The sequence below is a fragment of the Ranitomeya imitator genome, chromosome 6, assembly GCF_032444005.1.
Source record: "Ranitomeya imitator isolate aRanImi1 chromosome 6, aRanImi1.pri, whole genome shotgun sequence".
NCBI classification, from domain to species: domain Eukaryota; kingdom Metazoa; phylum Chordata; class Amphibia; order Anura; family Dendrobatidae; genus Ranitomeya; species Ranitomeya imitator.
Window position 1 is genome coordinate 264340658 of NC_091287.1, and position 18770 is coordinate 264359427.

Sequence of the window (18770 nt, forward strand, 5' to 3'; positions counted from 1 at the left end):
AGTATTCCATTACTTGTCATGATTTTGATCACCGGAGGTCAACCCGCCTCATACTGCCCCCATCCCTACTTCAACCACTTTGATGAAACTGGGTAAAAATGGCATGATGACAACATTTTCCTATACTCGCATTGTACAAAAATGTAGCAGCTTTGATTAATTGGATCCAAAGTATCTAACTTACATCAAAATGTGTCAAATAACATATTGTGCCGCGCTGTAAGAAATTTGGATCATCTACAGATGACCAGGATTAAATACTACTGTTTAGTAGACATCATTGTGAAAGAGGGCCATTGTGTGTAATCTCATACTGAAGTAAAAAATCTGAAAAATATATCATGTGAAAGTATAAATATAAATACTAAACTTTATGTTTATTGTATACCATCTATGATAACATCAGTAATGTGCTGTCTTCTAGGTTTTTCTTCCAGAATCTGAAAACATTTGTGACAGCTATGGTTCAGTAACAAAAAAATATGTGCTATTGTTACAGATGATGCTTTATATTATATTAAAGACCCCCTGTAAGCTTAGTGGGTAAAACTCACAGTCAGGCATGTAACAGATAAAGAACAGCTGATCCCTGTGGTAATATTATTTTAATGCACATTATTGATCTGATCCTCCAGTACATCATCTCTACATCCCATGTGTTATCTGTAGAGTACATTTATCAGATAGTTCTACACATGTCTGTTAATGTCCTGTTAATAGACAGGTTTTGTGAAATATTATGTAAAGCCTACTCGTTCACAGATACATCAGGCTTTCTAGTTAACTGGAAACAAATTATTTTCCAATCAGTTCATTTTGTTTTGCTGCAGTATTCCACAGCAAAAAAATTAACTGTGTGATAATCTACCATTCATTCAAGTGCTTGGATGCATATTTGTTATACCCCATAGAGAAGCACCCCTTATAAAGTAGAGTGCGGATATAATATATCCAGAGCTTATTTTATCATTCCCATTTAAAACTGGAAATTTATGAGATACAATAGTCACCAAGAAGCTAACATTTTTCTGGATATTTTGTCAGTTCAGTTGACAGATGTTACTGTTAAGCGGGCCATACAATTAGATCAAAGTAGGCCAAATTAAAAAAATTCCCCTGATGGCTGATTTTGGAGAAAAGGATCAGCAATGTTAAATTTCAAGAATTGTCTTATCATGGATTTGCCTCTTTTTTTTTCCTTGTCCTTATTGAAATGCATGCTTGGCAGAACCTCGGCATGTATACAGTATTTACAAGGAAATCAAAAGGAAAAGACAGCCATGAAATATACAAAGGGCAGGATTAAGTATTTGATCCCTTGCTGATTTTGTAAGTTTGCCCACTGACAAAGATATGAACAGTCTATAATTTTAAGGGTACGTTAGTTTTAACAATGAGAGATAGAATATCAAAATTAAAATGCAGAAAATCACATTGTGTAAATTATATAAATGTATTTGCATTTTTCATTGAGAAATAAGTATTTGATCCCTCTGTTAAAAAAGATTTAATATGTGGTTGCCAAACCCTTGTTGGCAAGCACAGCAGTCAGACAGGTCAGGAGGAATTTTGGTCCACTCCTCTTTGCAGATCATCTCTAAATCATTAGGATTTTGAGGCTGTTGCTTGGCAACTTGGAGTTTCATCTCCCTCCATAAGTTTTCCATCGTATCAAGGTCTGGAGACTGGCTAGGCCACTCCATGACCTTAACCCGGCTGTTCTGTTAGGTCAAAAATGACCGTTTTTGAAATTCTATAATGTTATAAAAATTCAGCGTGTGATTCTGAGACTTGAGGCTCCCTGACTTTTCGTCATTAGGGGGGTACTCTCAGTGGGAATTTTTTTTTTTTAATTTTTGTTTACTTTATTTGGTACAATTTTTTTTACACTTGTACTGTTCGGTCAAAAATGACCGATAGGCCTTTATTCAGCTCTCCAGACAATTTTTGACAAAAATAAAGGTGCTATCACCTCATTTTGAACTATATATTGCATCTACTACTATTTATCAATGTATCTGACTACTTTTGGTCAGAAAAGATTTACACATACCAACATTTTCAAGTTGCGATACAGCCGACGGATTCGCTTCCAGTATAGCTATGCGCAATTTATTTCACTGGTTTTTATTTACCCTGCTGTTCATATAGATCTAGTTCCATTCAGTTGTCAACATTTCATATTGTAAATCATGATTTTCTGATTTTCCATGTGTTTGCTGGTTGTACAGTATTACACTGTGCAATGCTGTCCTAAGCAGAATTCACCTAAAGTGTTGTACTGTGAGCTTTTTCCTGCTGCAGGGTGGTGTCTGCTCTGATCTTATCTGTAGACAGATAACATAGCAGTGTAGAGTTTCAGTTCAGCTGGAGACAACACAGAGTGAGCAGAGGTTCAGACGTCAGAGCTCTGAAGTCCCATTTTTACAGGTATGTTACAGATAAATTATTCTTTTATTCTAAAATTATTCATTATTCTCACTGCTGTGATAAAATGGATGATAGGGGGTTAGCATTAGGGTTGTGTAGACTCAATGTCTGCTTATGAGTACATATTCTCACTGCTGTGATAGAATGGATGATAGGGGGTTAGCATTAGGGTTGTGTAGACTCAATGTCTGCTTATGAGTACATATTCTCACTGCTGTGATAGAATGAGTGCATGCCTCATTTTTGTTTGCGACGCTCCAGCACCATAATCACAGGGCATATCTCAATGTGTGACGGGACGTTATTGTGTGTATTGTTGCGAAATTGTTTTGATTTTTTTTTTCATTCATTGTTTATGGATATATTTTATTTTTTCATTCAACAGTGATGCCTTACAGCATGAGAAGAAGACACTTCACCCAAGCTGAATTGGAGGAGTTTATAAACGACTCCGATACAGACGAGGATGTCCCACCTGAAAATGTCTCCGAAGAGGAGGACAACATTAGTGAGGATGAAGATATTGCCGAGAACTCGGATTCTGAGGGTGAATCTGATGTGGAAACCCCGACAACCGGTCTGACGCAAGAAATCAATTCAAAAAACAAAGATGTCGTTTGGAAATTGCAGCCTCCTGCTCCGACTGGCAGAAGGTCTTCATCAAATGTCATCACAGATACTCCAGGTCCCACTAGATATGCAATTGCTAGAATTGATGACATTCAATCGGCATTCCTATTATTCATAAATATAGCCATGCAAAATATACTTATCCAAATGACAAACATTGAGGGAAAAAAGGTTTATGGCGATAAATGGAAGAACTTCGATGTGACGGCTATGAATGCTTACATCGGGTTACTTCTATTAGCTGGAGTATACAAATCATATGGAGAGTCCACTAAAAGTTTGTAGAATTCGGAAACGGGGCGCCATATATTTAGGGCCACCATGTCTTTAGAAAGATTCCACGAAATTTCCAGAGTTCTACGGTTTGATGACAAAACGGATAGATCTGAAAGAAGAAGCACAGATAAACTTGCCCCAATTAGGGATTTGTGGAGTAAATGGGTCGAGATACTCCCAAAATGTTATAATACCGTAGAAAATGTCACTGTTGATGAGCAGCTGGTGTCATTTAGAGGCAGGTGCCCATTCAGGCAATACATTCCAAGTAAACCAGCAAAATACGGTATAAAAATCTGGACTCTGTGTGACAGTAAAACATCATATGCTGCAAATGTTCAAGTATATATTGGAAAAAACCCTCTAGAAAGACCTGAAAAAAACCAAGGCATGAGGGTAGTTTTGGACTTGACCCATGGACTCAAAGGGAGAAACGTTACCTGTGACAATTTCTTCACATCCTACCAATTGGGGCAGATGTTACAAAAAAACAATATAACTATGCTGGGTACTGTACGAAAAAATAAACCTGAACTTCCACAGGGTATCCTCAATAAGAGAGACGTACACAGTTCAATGTTTTATTTTACAAAGGACACTACAGTAGTGTCGTACGTTCCCAAAAAAAATAAACAAGTTATCCTCATGAGCACCATGCACCATGATGCAAAAATAAGTGAGAGAGATGACAGAAAGCCAGACATGATTCTTCACTATAACGCCACTAAAGGTGCTGTTGACACATTAGACCAGCTTGTAGGCACGTATACATGTAAAAGAAAAACAAATAGGTGGCCTATGATTCTCTTTTACAACCTGATCGATGTATCTGCCTATAATGACTTTGTATTGTGGCGGGAAATAAACCCCAAATGGCAAGAAAAAAAATTACACAAACGACGGCTTTTTATTGAGGAATTGGGGAAGTCTCTCACTAATCCATATGTAAAAACATGGCCACGAAATCCAAGAAATGAGAGTGCAGAAAAAGTGGCCCGACAAATTCGAGAGCATGGTGGAGACGGCGAGCCAACAGCTTCGACCACCACTGATACTGAAACGGCTTCCACCATCGCAACCAGCTGCAAGCGAAAAAGATGCTCATTCTGTCCAACGTCCAGTAACCATAAATCTAATATTATGTGTTGCAAATGTGCAAAATACTTGTGCAAGCGTCATGTAAATTATACATGTGATCAATGCAAGTAATACATTGATCGCATTTATCATTTGTTTTTGACAAAAAACCTTTTTTTTTTTTTAAAGTTTGTATATAGTTTAGAATAAAGAAAAGTTTTTATGTGCAATATGAAGCAAATATTGCAAAAAATGTTAATTTATTTGATTCAAAAAATAAAAGTTTTTGATTTAATTTTTCATCTGATTATTGAAAACCATGTTCACATACAGTAAAGCAATGCAACAGGTAATCAAATAACACTTGAATTAGGTACAAATCACAACTTTGTTAGGTCCGGTCAAAAATGACCGGGAACAGTATAAGTGTATAAAAAACAACGTTTTTTGCCATTTTATAGAGAAAAAAGCTTTTTTTTTTTTTTGCCTTTGAAAAAAGTATATCTACATAATGTTTGATATTATTACTTATAGTTAACATTTAGATCAAGATTTTTTTTTATCTGCAAAAATAATCAATTTTTACAAAAATCGAAAAAATACCATGTTCCCTTTTGGATATAAAAAAAATATAAAACAAGCTTTGTATTTATTTTTTTTTCTGGTATTTGAACAACCATCTTCACAAGCAATATAATAGTGCAAAAAGTGTTTAAAAAAACCACTTAGATTAGCTAAAAATGATTATTTTATAAGGACGGTCAAAAATGACCGGGAACAGTACAAGTGTATGTGAAATCTAAACAGAACAGCAGGGTTAATGTGCTTCTTTTTGAGCCACCCATTTGTTGACTCGGCTACATGGTTTGGGTCGTTGTATTGCTGGAAGACCCAGCCACAACCAGTTTTTAATGTCCTGGCGGAGGCAAGGAGGTGGTCGCTCAGAATTTTACAGTACATGGCTCCATCCATTCTCCCATGGATGCAGTGATGTAGTCCTGTGCCTTTAGAAGAGAAAAAACCCCAAAACATAATGTTTTCACCTCTCTCTCTCTCTCTATATATATATAATGGAGGAACATATAACTTTTCAAAGTTTAACATTAGAATTTTTTAACAATCTATAGACATAAATCAACTCTTAGAAACTCCCCCCCCAAAAAAAAAAAAAATTAAACGTATGTCTCTCCTGAGTTGTGGCGTTATCAAATGTATTTTTTCATTTTCAATTCAATTCCCCCTTACTGAATAAAGGCTCGTTCCCACTAGCAATCATTCCATCAGACACAGATACACTAGGTACTGCCTTGAACTATGAAAAAACTCATTCATATACGGTATATTAAATTGTATTGCATTGCACATACAAGACCTATGAACATCGTCAGCTGGTAAAAAAAGAAACAATATATTTTTTTGTGTTTTGCACATTTACTGCATATAACATTTTCAAATGTCTCTTAATATGAGAAAAATAGTGAAATATTTAGACTTTTAATAATAAAACTAGTCTACAATTATTTAGCCATTTTAGCTTGTTAACGCGACTTCAAACTTCATGTTTTTCACTGTAGCTTACACAGTAAAATGCAAAAAATCAATAAACATTACCAATTCATTCACATCTAATTTTGAATATTCTCTTCCAAATACCTATTAATTTTTTGGAATAACATAGCATCTGGAAATGAAAAAAAATCTTCATTCGAATACCATAAAAATGTTGAAAACAAAATGTCTGAAGTGTAACTATCTGGAAGGGCATTAGTAGCCTTTTTGAACCCTTTCACGACCTTGGAATTTTATGTTTCCGCATTTTTGTTTTTTGCTCCTCTTCTTCCCAGAGCTATAACTTTTTTATCTTTTTGTCAATGTGGCAATGTGAGGGCTTGTTTTTTTTTGTGGGATGAGTTGTACATCTGAACAGTACAATTGGTTTTACCATATGGTGTACAGGAAAGCAGGAAAAGAATTGAAAGAGTTTCTCCATGTAATTACACAGATGCGAAACATGTAGGTTCTTTTTTATTTATGTGGTGAAAAAAAATCCATGATTTGTATTAAAAAAAATGGAGCCATTTTTCGAGAGCCGTTTTTCTGGTTTTGGGGGTCAGTGAGGACTTATGTCTTGCACTCTGAGCTGACATTTTTATTGATACCATTTTGGGCTAGATAAAATCTTTAGATCGCCTGTTATTGCCTTTTATTACAATGTTGCGGGGTATAAAAAATTGTAAATCTGGCGTTTTAGTTTTTTTCCTCATATCATTTACCGATTTGATCAATTCTTTTAATATTTTGACAGATTGGGCATTTCTGAACGTGACAATACCAAATATGTGTATTTTTTATTGTCTTATTTTGAATTAAGCAAGAGGGGGTGATTTAACTGTTATATGAAATGCATGGACACGAGCTTTGACGTATACATACATCATAGGTTGTGAACGAGTTAAAGGGAATGTATCTTCCGAAATTGACATTTTTATGTTGAAAATATTACTTTTGAAAAATTTCATATAAATATCTATAATAATGATTTTTTTTCTTAAAACAGCAGCTTATTAATAGACAGACACTTTCTTTTCTGTACAAATTACGTTTCAGAAGTTATCTCATTCTCAAAGAAGGAGAAAATCTATGTATTATATACTGGATATACATAACGGCACAAGAGCAAGCACTAATTACCAGATCAATAGAAGCAGGAATATACCACACAAGACAAGACCCAAGGTGCAGAATATGCAAAGAAACTTCAGAAACCGTCCAACACATACTGGCCGCATGCAAAATGCAAGCATGCGGGATAAGTCCCCCTAAGTCCAGATGGGAGACCCTAGAAAAAGTGATGGAGAATGAAAGGGCTTAAATCCTGTGGGACTTCAAGATCCAAACAGATAAGCAGGTGTTAGTTAACCAACCAGGCATTGTGACAGTAGACAAGGATCAGAAGACAGGATTGATAATAAATGTGTCAGTGCCAAATAATAGCAACATCATAAAGAAGCAGTATGAGAAGCTGGAGAAATACCAGGGCCTTAAAGGAGAACTGGAGAAGATGTGGAAGGTGAAGGCAACCGTGATTCCAGTGGTGATGGGAGCACTTCGAACAGTGACCCCTAAGTTGGAAGAATGGCTACAACAGATCTCAGAATCAACATCAGAACTCTCTATCCAGAAAACCGTAATACTGGGGACAACTAAGATCCTGCGCAGAACCCTCAAACTCCCAGACCTCTGGTAGAGGACCCGAGAATGAGAAAGGACAAATGAAAAAGAGACCACCCCCATTGGGGAGTGAGAAGGTTTTTTGTAGATATACCGTATTTCCCGGCGTATAAGATGACTTTTTGACCCCTAAAAATTGTCCCAAAAGTCGGGGGTCGTCTTATACGCTGGGTACGGCGTGTGCAGGGAGCGATCCTGCATTTCTGCGTGTGGTTCCCAGGGTCTGGAGGAGAGGAGACTCTCCTTCAGGCCCTGGGATCCATATTCATGTAAAAAATAAAGAATAAAAATAAGAAACATGGATATACTCACCCTCAGACGGGCCCTGGATCACAGCGCTGCTAGCGTCTCCCTCTGTTCCTTAGAATGCGGTGAGTGAAGGACCTTAAGTGACGTCGCGGTCACATGAACTCATTCTAAGGAACAGAGAGAGATGCTAGCTGGTTTTTATTTTTATTCTTTATTTTTTACATGAATATGGATCCCAGGGCCTGAAGGAGAGTCTCCTCTCCTCCAGACCCTGGGAACCACACGCCGTATAAGATTACTGGGCGTATAAGATGACCCCGTCTTATACGGCGGGCATATCCCAAATTCCATATTTTATATGGAAAAGTTGGGGGTCGTCTTATACGCCCAGTCATCTTATACGCCAGAAAATACGGTATATAAAAACACATGATCTCCTATTCCCAATAAGTGAAGCTGACTTCCCACTTTCTGCAGTATCGCGCGTGCCTTGAAAATGTTCATAGTTAATGAACATCTACAGTGTATTGTTCCCTAGGATCTATTTGGCTGCCATGAAGGATATTGGAATATTTTAACAGCAACTTAGGCAAGGTGGCTGGCACTACTTGTGTCGAAAATAGGATAAAAAATGCAAAATCAGAAAATAATAATAGATTAGAAAAAAATATTTGTCAGTATCTAGTTTTAATTGTCATTCAATTTCTTTAAAGATATATGAATATATTTTTACTGGAACAGTGCCTAACTTGTTAATAGACAGGTACTGTAGCAAATTTGAGTGGTCCCGAGATTTGTTCGGCTCTCTGATTTCAAGAACATAGTCCTCCCATCATGCAGGTGGTATTCCTGAATGCATGGACTCTAAGCATCTAACATTGGACGAACATGATTCCTTAACATACTATAAATCCATTATTTTTAGCATCTTGACAGCCATATTAGGGGATAAATAAGGCACGTTATTACTTTACAGATAGAGCAGCTATAAGCATAACGGCTGTGGTGAGCTATGATGATAATGTAGTGTGTTGATCATTAACAATGAATGAGAGCTCTCGCGCTTCACAAATAACATAGATTGGAGGGGCACTTTATTATATTAATGTAGTGCACCAATGCACTGGTGAACACAGACAGAAGAAGCAACTGAGCAAGAACACTGTATGGGCCACTTGCAGTACAGTAGCTAATTATATTACACAATTCCACCTTACCTCTTGGGCCCCTATGCAGCCACACAGGTTGCACCAATGTTACAGTATATCAGTTCCTGCACTGATAGTCATACTGCCAGTTGCTACATCTGTATTTCACAAAAAAACTGATACAATACGTTGTGGCAAAGGCTCGGCCTAAAACGTAGCTAATAATGAAATTCTACTTACACCAGCCACCTAGGCCCTGCATGAAAGGGAACCTGCCATCAGTTTTTGACTTTCCAAACAAATGCCACCACTTTATCTGCTCCATTACAGAAGGAAAAAGTGTACTTCTACTGACTCCCTCTGTATAGCCTCAGAAATACCATTTGATTTTGTCCCACATTGTATGCAAATTAGTAAGGTTCAGTCTAATGGGCGTCATCGTTGTGGCATCTATGCCTCCTCAGTGTTTCTAATTGCTGTCCTTCTGAATGATGTGGATGCCGACTCTTTTTTCATCCATGCAGGATATCCACACAGCAACACACGCCTGCACATGTTCAGTTTGCTCTGCCTTACTGAGGCACGAATACGCATGTGCGGAAAGATGTTATTCCGGCTCCAGCACATGTGGCCTGCAGTAAAGAAGAAGATAAAGGTGGTTGTATTTGCTTAGATACTCAAACACTGGTGGCAGGTTCCCATTAAGCATATTCATACTGCGAGCCCTAAATTGGGCAGGAACCAATATGAATGAAGGTAATTCTTGTAAAGTGTAATAAATATATATACAGTACAGACCAAAAGTTTGGACACACCTTCTCATTTAAAGATTTTTCTGTATTTTCATGACTATGAAAATTGTCACACTGAAGGCATCAAAACTATGAATTAACACATGTGGAAATATATACTTAACAAAAAAGTGTGAAACAACTGAAATTATGTCTTATATTCTATAATCTTCAAAGTAGCCACCTTTTGCTTTGATAACTTCTTTGCACACTCTTGGCATTCTCTTGATCAGCTTCAAGAGGTAGTCACCGGGAATGGTTTTCCAACAGTCTTGAAGGAGTTCCCAGAGATGCTTAGCTCTTGTTGGTGCTTTTGCCTTCACTCTGCGGTCCAGCTCACCCCAAACCTCATCACTCTCTTTCTTGGTCAAATAGCCCTTACACAGCCTGGAGGTGTGTTTGGGGTCATTGTCCTGTTGAAAAATAAATGATGGTCCAACTAAACGCAAACCAAATGGAATAGCATGCCGCTGCAAGATGCTGTGGTAGCCATGCTGGTTCATTATGCCTTCAATTTTGAACACCCAACAGTGTCAACAGCAAAGCTCCCCCACACCATCACACCTCTTCCGTGCTTCACGGTGGGAACCAGGCATGTAGAGTCCATCCGTTCACCTTTTCTGCGTCACACAAAGACACGGTGGTTGGAACCAAAGATCTCAAATTTGGACTCATCAGAACAAAGCACAGATTTCCACTGGTCTAATGTCCATTCCTTGTGTTCTTTAGCCCAAACAAGTCTCTTCTGCTTGTTGCCTGTCCTTAGCAGTGGTTTCCTAGCAGCTATTTTACCATGAAGGCCTGCTACACAAAATCTCCTCTTAACAGCTGTAGAGATGTGTCTGCTGCTAGAACTCTGTGTGGCATTGACCTGGTCTCTAATCTGAGCTGCTGTTAGCCTGTGATTTCTGAGGCTGGTGACTCGGATAAACTTATCCTCAGAAACAGAGGTGACTCTTGGTCTTCCTTTCCTGTGGCGGTCCTCATGTGAGCCAGTTTCTTTGTAGCGCTTGATGGTTTTTGCCACTGCACTTGAGGACACTTTAAAAGTTTTCCAAATTTTTCGGACTGACTGACCCTTATTTCTTAAAGTAATGATGGACGCTCATTTTTCTTTACTTAGCTGCTTTTTTCTTGCCATAATAAAAATTCTAACAGTCTATTCAGTAGGACTATCAGCTGTGTATCCACTAGACTTCTGCACAACACTACTGATGGTCCCAACCCCATTTTATAAGGCAAGAAATCCCACTTATTAAACCTGACAGGGCACACCTGTGAAGTGAAAACCATTTCCGGTGACTACCTCTTAAAGCTCAACAAGAGAATGCCAAGAGTGTGCAAAGCAGTCATCAAAGCAAAAAGTGGCTACTTTGAAGAGCCTAGAATATAAGACATATTTTCAGTTTTTTCACACTTTTTTGTTAAGTATATAATTCCACATGTGTTAATTCATAGTTTTGATGCCTTCAGTGTGAATTTACAATTTTCATAGTCATAAAAATACAGACAAATCTTTAAACGAGAAGGTGTGTTCAAACCTTTGGTCTGCACTGTATATATATATATATATATATATATATATATACTAGATGGTGGCCTGATTCTAATGCATCGGATATTCTAGAATATGTATTTATGTATGTATATAGCAGCCACATAGTATATAGCACAGGCCACGTAGTATATAGGAGCCATGTAGTATATAGCAGACAAATAATACGTGGCCTGTGCTATATACTATGTGGCTGCTATATACATACATATTGTAGAATACCCGATGCGTTAATACAGGCCACGCAATATATAACAGTGGCCACGCAGTATATAGCAGCCACATAGTATATAACACTGTCCACGTAGTATATAACAGTGGCCATAAAATAAATAGCGCAGCCCACGCAGTATAGAACACAGCCCACATAGTATATAACACTGCGGCCCAATTCTAACGCATCGGGTATTCTAGAATATGCATGTCCATGTAGTATATTGCACAGCCCACGTAGTATATTGCCCAGTCACGTAGTATATTGCCCAGCTACGTAGTATATTGCCCAGCCATGTAGTATATTGCACAGCCACGTAGTATATTGCCCAGTCACGTAGTATATTGCCCAGCTATGTAGTATATTGCCCAGTCACGTAGTATACAGCACAGAGCCACATAGTATATTGCCCAGCCACGTAGTATATTGCCCAGTCACGTAATATATAACACTGCCCACGCAGTATATAACAGTGGCCATGTAATATATAGCACAGCCCACGCGGTATATAGCACAGCCCACGGAGTATATCACACAGCCCACATAGTATATAACACTGCCTATGTAGTACATAGCAGCCACGCGGTATCTAACACAGCCCATGTAGTATGCAGCAGTGTGGGCACCATATCCCTGTTAAAAAGAATAATTAAAATAAAAAATAGTTATATACTCACCCCCTGGGATCCACCGAAGCTCCAGCGATATGCGCGCGGCTGTCGCCACCTTCCGTTCCCAGGATGCATTGCGAAACTACCCAGATGACTTAGCGGTCTCGCGGGGAATGGAAGATGGTGGCTGGTGCGAGTGGCTCGGCAGACTATGGAGGGTGAGAATAGAAGGTTTTTTTTTTTAATTATATTTAACATTACATTTTTTTACTATTGATGCCGCATAGGCAGCATCAATAGTAAAAAGTTGGGAACACACAGGGTTAATAGCAGCGGTAATGGAGTGCGTTACCCGCGGCATAACGCGGTCCATTACTGCTGGCATTAACCCTGTGTGAGCGATGACTGGAGGGGAGTATGCGGGCGCCGGGCACTGACTGCTGGGAGTAAGGAGCGTCCATTTTCTTCCAGACTGTGCCCGTCGTTAATTGGTCGTGGCTGGTTTGCCACGACCAATCAGCAACTTGGATTTCCATGACAGACGGAGGCGGCGACCAATGAATATCCATGACAGACAGACAGATAGACAGACAGACAGATAGACAGACAGACGAAAGTGACCCTTAGACAATTATATATATATATCTATACAGTTAAGTCCATATATATTTGGATGGAGGCAAGATTTTTCTAATTTTGGTTATAGACATTACCACAATGAATTTTAAACAAAACAATTCAGATGCAGTTGAAGTTCAAACTTTCAGCTTTCAATTGAGGGTATCCACATTAATTTGAATGAAGAATTTAGGAGTTTTAGCTCCTTAACATGTGCCACCCTGTTTTTAAAGGGACCAAAAGTAATTGGACAGTTGACTCCAAGGCTATTTCATGGAGAGGTGTGGGCAATCCCTTCATTATGTCATTCTCAATTAAGCAGATAAAGGCCTGGAGTTGATTTGAGGTGTGGTGCTTGCATTTGGAAAGTTTTGCTGTGAAGTAAACATGAGGTAAAAGGAGCTCTCCATGCAGGTGAAACAAGCCATCCTTAAACTGCAAAAACAGAAAAAAAACATCCGAGAAATTACTACAATATTAGGAGTGGCAAAATCTACAGTTTGGTACATCCTGAGAAAGAAAGAAAGCACTGGTGAACTCATCAATGCAAAAAGACCTGGGCGCCCACGGAAGACAACAGTGGTGGATGATCACAGAATAATCACCATGGTGAAGAGAAACCCCTTCACAACAGCCAACCAAGTGAACAACACTCTCCAGGAGGTAGGCGTATCAGTATCCAAATCTACCATAAAGAGAAGACTGCATGAAGGTAAATACAGAGGATTCACTGCACGGTGCAAGCCACTCATAAGCATCAAGAATAGAAAGGCTAGACTGGACTTTGCTAAAAAACATCTAAAAAAGCCAACACAGTTCTGGAAGAACATTCTTTGGACAGATGAAACCAAGATCAACCTCTACCACAATGATGGAAAGAGAAACGTATGGCGAAGGCGTGGTAGAGCTCATGATCCAAAGCATACCAGATCATCTGTAAAGCATGGCAGAGGCAGTGTGATGGCTTGGGCATGCATGGCTGCCAGTGGCACTGGGTCACTAGTGTTTATTGATGATGTGACACAGGACAGAAGCAGCGGAATGAATTCTGAGGTATTCAGAGCCATACTGTGTGCTCAGATCCAGCCAAATGCAGCCAAACTGATTGGTCGTCGTTTCATACTACAGATGGACAATGACCCAAAACATAAAGCCAAAGCAACCCAGGAGGTTATTAAAGCAAAGAAGTGGAATATTCTTGAATGGCCAAGTCAGTCACCTGATCTCAACCCAATTGAGCATGCATTTCACTTTTTAAAGGCTAAACTTCAGACAGAAAGGCCCACAAACAAATAGCAACTGAAAAACACCACAGTGAAGGCCTGGCAGAGCATCAAAAAGGTGGAAACACAGTGTCTGGTGATGTCCATGAGTTCAAGACTTCAGGCAGTCATTGACAACAAAGGGTTTTCAACTAAATACTCAAAATGAACATTTTATTTAAAATTATTGAATCTGTCCAATTACTTTTGGTCCCTTTAAAAACAGGGTGGCACATGTTAAGGAGCTGAAACTCCTAAACCCTTCATCCAATTTTAATGTGGATACCCTCAAATGAAAGCTGAAAGTCTGAACTTCAACTGCATCTGAATTGTTTTGTTTAAAATTCATTGTGGTAATCTCTATAACCAAAATTAGAAAAATGTTGTCTCTGTCCAAATATATACGGACTTAACTGCATATACATATATAATTTTACATATTGGAGTGGACACAGACAGAAGTGGGTCCAGTGCTGGAACAATATAAGGGCCCTTGCAGTATGAAAGTTCATCATAATGTATATTGCACAATATGATTCTCCATTTTTGGAGATGGAAATGGTCTTTTTTGCGCATGTGCAGCCACATAGATTGCACCAATGGTGTATCCACCCTTTATATACTGTAGTGTTCCCTGAATATGTTATACTAATTATACGCTTCAAAACCTGACCAGCAAAATTCAGGGGGAACTAATAATTTTTCCCTTTTCAGTAATCTAAATCCAGGCACTGACCTGCTTTCACAGGGCCAATCTAGAGAAGACACTCCACTAGGAGGTGTTAGCTAAGAGGTACATTGGCTGGTGAGTCTACAAGTATCTAGCTATCAAACAAGCTGGTGCTAAGCAGGAAGGTGTATGTATAGTATATGCAAATCCTCCATATGCATTAGTTACACTCAATTGGGCCTTACAGCCATATGATTTAATGCTACTGGTCTAACTACTCATGTTTGATTTGTTCTGACATTTAGAGGAAAGCACATCTTGTAATCCCCATCATTACCTGGGAAGAAAAATAGAATAGTTACCTGCTGTTGCTAGAAATTCCCATGTAAAACCTATGAGAAAGGTTATGAGGTAATCATATCCCAGATGAAATGGGTTGTCGCAAGCACCCACAACTGTACCAGTCGGAGGTCTTTAAAAGGAGGCAGGATTATGTCAGTTTCAAATTGCAGTATTCCTTCCACATACATATATAATAATAATAATGACCTTCCCAGTAAGCGTATAACCATTTCATTCCATTTGTATGATTATAAGGGTGTGATTTTGTTGCCTTTTTCAAATTTTGATTTCAAATTTTTTTCTATATGGAATAAAAGAGGAAAAGCTCCAGCTAAGGTGAAACCAAGTGTTGATCCATTTACAACTACGCAAAAACATAAGGATCTCTTGCTATTCATTCCCCAGTGTGTATTTGTGTCTGCCAGCCCATCTATTAATGATCACGTTACAGGCTCACATAATATGCTGATATTGGGGATCAGCTTGCGATTGTCATATGCATTCTTTCCCTGTAGATCAGCTGTTTTTCTGCATAGAATCTGCATGACAATAACATTTGATAGGTCAATAGCTTCCAAATGTGAAAGCATCATCCTGATAAACGTGTCCTGTGTGCGGCTGTATCCGCTTTATAAAACATTGAAATGAACGGTGGCAGGCTAGAGTTTGGCGTGACACTGTACTGTCCTGTTTGATGTAGTCATAAACAGACCTGGCAGCCCTCCCCCATTTACAATTCCTCTGATGCTTTTATAGTATCGACGTGTGGATCTTAAGTTTCGAAATATAAATAATACGGTCGAAATATAGGTTTTCTTTTGTTCACAAGTATTCAAAATAAATATCCATGTTGATAAATACCAAAGCATCATATATATTGTATATGTATATGCAGACTACTCGTTGTGAATGCAGAGCAGACACATGCCACATATACAGTACATTAGACACTATAGCTATGGCTATATACATATATATATATATATACATATATATATATTTATTTTTTGGAATATTTTTTGTACTGTATATATATATATATATATGTATATATATATATATATATATATATATATACATATATATATATATATATATACAGTACAAAAAATATTCCAAAAAATAAATATATATATATATAATACTGTGTGCTATGCATTCAGCTTGAGGAATCGATACACACGGCGGACCATATGGTTCCATCTATAGACACAGCACATCTATGGCTGAGAGTTTCTACAAACCATTCAATGCATGAACAAACAGAGCAATCTCTGATGCTGCCCCTGCCTCCACATCTATATCAAGTCCTGACAAGGCAATGCACGACTGGTGAAGTTTACCCATTGTATAGCTATCATCTGACAGCAGTTTATTCCATATTAGCTAGATAGCAGAAAAGCAAGAAGCCAGTTTCCCTAGTTCCATGTCGTAGAAAATACCTGGGCTTTGCTGGAAGCTGTGGAAGGCTTCTTGCAGTGCATTAGTTGCCTTTGCTGGCTGGAATTGCTAATGAAGCAAGTCTGGCAGGTTAGTCGGTATACTTTATGTGGTTCTGCTCCATTACAAGGCAAATCAGAAAGCACAGAACTCCTCACCGTGGCATAAGACAACATTCTACAGAGCAATGCAATTCATTCCAGGAGAGGACCACAGGAAGCCGGTGCTGCAGTCACGGCTCCTGCCCGAAATGAAGAAGTGGTGGTTATGTCTCTTACCTTGGATGACTTGCCCTAACTGCTGTCAGCGAACTTATTCTTTGGAGGAAGATAATCTGGAGTTTCTTAAAGCTGCCCTCATGTCCTCAGAGAGGAAAGCGACTCCAGCACCGTGCAGGTCCAGAAGCCTGAGCCTGTGTGCTGAGCTGCTGCAGCTGGCCGGGGCTGCTCTCATTGGGTGCGATCACTGCCCTGCCTCCTTCTTCTCCTCCTCCCTTCTGCTTTCTTAGCAGTCTTTCTTCTTCTTTGCTTTTATTCCCTTTTATGCTTCTTCTTCTTGCTTTGCAGGCTCTGGGATTGTGTTCACTCCTGCCAGTGATCCAGGCTCCTAGGGATGAGGAGAAGCCATAGGAGATGCCGAGCTGTGTCGCTGTCCAGCATTTCAGGTCCTGGGCATGAGGAATGAGGATTGTGAGTGGGCTGGAGAGGGGGGATGCTGAGCTGCTGAGGAGGAGGCACATGTGTGACAAGATGCTGAGATCTGATCTTCCTATGTTCTCCCTGCTGCGAATTCTCCAGCTGCTGGATCATTCATCAGTTTCCCACAGTCCCACGTACTGCCAGCAACATTGGGGCTGACAAATGTCCTTTTTTTACCCTTCGACCCTGAATTGATGGACTGTCGTACCTTGTAAATCGGTTTCCAATAAAAGCCATTATTACCATACAAGATGTGCTAACATAATGGCACAGCTAATCAAGTGTCATGTTGCAGCCACAGCCATATTTCCAATGTGCACATCCATGCACTGGGGGTAACGACACCGTACGTATATGTGCACACTATACTATTGAACTACTAGATCAGCTAGGACCGTTTGGCTGAAAGCTTCGCTGGATTCATCTAAGTTGTTAACCTTATACCGCTGCTTTTTTTTTATCTTCGCTTTAAATGTACATAGACAATATCCATCTTAAGGGAGATAAAAAGGGACAAGAGGAAATGAAAGCGAGCGGCAGCTGATAAGCAAAGCAAGGACACAAATAACAGCAAAATATGTGAAAACGATACAAGGGAGAGAGACAAATATTGAATGCAGTGATAGAAAAATCTAAAAAAAAAATACCGAACACATAATCTTAAAAAATATTAGATTTTTTTGTGTGCCCTGTACGACTCTTAACATGCCCTGCTCTTTCAGTAAATCAATAAATTATTATTTTTTCTAGTTTGTAAGCTGATTATTGAATTTAGATGATGTTCTATATTTCTGGGTGAAGTAATTACACGACGCAGCACGTACGATGCTTCTGGTATTAAATGCATCGCTACCATTTCCTAATGTAACAAGTTCACCTGGGTGACTTGCATTTTATTCTGTCAAGGGAAAGGGAAGGATTGTTTCCAGACATCTTCTAAGGAACGCATGTGACATATGAGAATTAACTAGATAAATTGGGGGCAGATAATTATCCAAGTCATCAAATATGTACAGAGAGCAGGAATGCAGATTTACAGTTATTCTGTAGCTGAATCAGATGCAGACTGAGAGGAAGCGAGACCCCTTGGCAGTAATGGTAACAAGTCCTTCTGCCGTGATGCATCTACATTTGGCTCCAAATTGTTAAATGTAACCCCTCAAAGACAAATGACCGATATATCCAGCACAGGGGAGCTCTATATTGTTAGATTATGGATATACTGTCACAATTATCTTGTCTATTCTGCTTGGTATATCCATAAATTCATGGCAGGAACTCACCTGGAATCCTGGCACAGTACTGAAATGTGAGATTATGCTGAAGGCCAAACCAACCTCAGCATCTATGGTGTTGGACACATAAATGGTGGCCTTATCTATCAGAACATCTGCATCTTACAACATGATTAGAGGGCATCAGTGAGTTACCACGGGTGCCAGTCACATGTTTGCCTTTATTATTTGAAAACAATATCCAGACAATAAATTTTGGTTGCACCAAAGTACTTGAATATAAAAAGGATATT

At 38.9% G+C, this 18770-nt stretch overlaps 1 protein-coding gene across 1 annotated transcript in view; it reads right to left on the minus strand.

The window, feature by feature from the left end:
- Positions 1–17612, minus strand: part of CDH18 (cadherin 18) — a 1182266-nt gene extending 1164654 nt beyond the window's left edge. The window contains exon 1 of the mRNA XM_069730602.1: positions 16823–17612. The gene's annotated coding sequence lies outside the window, so the exon portion shown is untranslated. The remainder of the gene's footprint in view (positions 1–16822) is intronic.
- Between the last annotated feature and the right edge of the window lie 1158 nt (positions 17613–18770).